The 1,368-nt window shown below is 43.1% G+C and overlaps 1 non-coding gene across 1 annotated transcript; it reads right to left on the minus strand.

Moving 5' to 3' along the window:
• Positions 1-774: 774 nt before the first annotated feature.
• Positions 775-849, minus strand: Trnas-cga (transfer RNA serine (anticodon CGA)). Its single transcript has one exon. It is a non-coding gene; the product is annotated as a tRNA-Ser (tRNA).
• Between the last annotated feature and the right edge of the window lie 519 nt (positions 850-1,368).

The following is a 1,368-nucleotide window of genomic DNA, read 5'->3' on the forward strand; positions in this document are numbered from 1 at the left end:
ATAGATCCAGGGGTTGTTGAGAGTTTCGTAGCGAGTATTAGGCAAAGATTGACTGAAACATGGGTGAGGAACACCCCAGAAGATTAATGGGTAGCCTTGAGAGACAGAATGGTGAAGGTATTACAGTATCAAGTAGGCAAAAAGATGAGACCCAGTAGAAATCCTGGTACGACAAGTAATGGATTGAATTTAATCGATGAAAGAAAAGAACATGTACCAAATGAAGCTGGTGGAAAAGCATAAATACATGCTATACGGCGAAGCAGGAATGACTAGAGGGGAAACGAAAACCTGTACAAGCATGAATCACTATGGGAAAGATAAAAGCCGTGGAAGAGAAAATTAAATGAACGTTTGGAGAAAACAGAAACGCCTGTATGAATATTAAATGTTCAGATGAAAACCCAGTACTAACGGAGAAAGAGAAGGTTGAATGGTGGATAGAATATATAAAGGAGCGATACAAAGGAAAGAATCTTGAATATGAGATGAAAGATACTATACTGTGAGAAAAAGCTGAAAAGAACTGGAGGACGTAAGACAAAAGAAGGCCCATAAGTAGACGATATTCTCTCAAAATTAATGAGATCTTTAGAAGAACCAAAAATAAACAATAATATTGAAAAGGGTGTTGTGTGATGTCCTTAGGTTAGTTAGGTTTAAGTAGTTCTAAGTTATAGGGGACTGATGACCATCGATTTTAAGTCCCATAGTTCTCCTTTTATTGAAAAGGAAAACACTTGCTAATGAAACTTCCTGGCAGATTAAAACTGTGTGCCGGGCCGAGACTCGAACTCGGGACCTTTGCCTTTCGCAGGCAAGTGCTCTACCAACTGAGCTACCCGTGCACGACTCACGCCCCATCCTCAGAGCTTTACTTCTGTCAGTACCTCGCCTCCTACCTTCCAAACTTCACAGAAGCTCTCCTGCGAACCTTGCGGAAGTAGCACTCCTGAAAAAAGGATATTGCGGAGACATGGCTTAGCCACAGCCTGGGGATGTTTCCGATATGAGATTTTCACTCTGCAGCGGAGTTTGCGCTGATATGAAACTTCCTGGCAGATTAAAACTGTGCTGGACCGAGACTCGAACTGGCGGAAGTAAAGCTGTGAGGACCGGCCGTGAGTCGTGCTTGGGTAGCTCCGTTGGTAGAGCACATGCTCGCGAAAGGCAAAGTTCCCGAGTTCGAGTCTCGGTCCGGCACACAGTTTTAATCGGCCAGGAAGTTTCACATGAGCGCATACTCCGCTGAAAATCTCATCCTGAAAACTTGCTAATTTTTTAAAAAATTATATTTATTCCGTCACGAACCGCTTTCGGCTTTACACGTCTGCGGAGCCGAAAGCCGATTCGCGACCATATAAAAAT

This window comes from Schistocerca gregaria, chromosome 2 (genome assembly GCF_023897955.1).
Source record: "Schistocerca gregaria isolate iqSchGreg1 chromosome 2, iqSchGreg1.2, whole genome shotgun sequence".
Taxonomy (NCBI): Eukaryota; Metazoa; Arthropoda; class Insecta; order Orthoptera; family Acrididae; genus Schistocerca; species Schistocerca gregaria.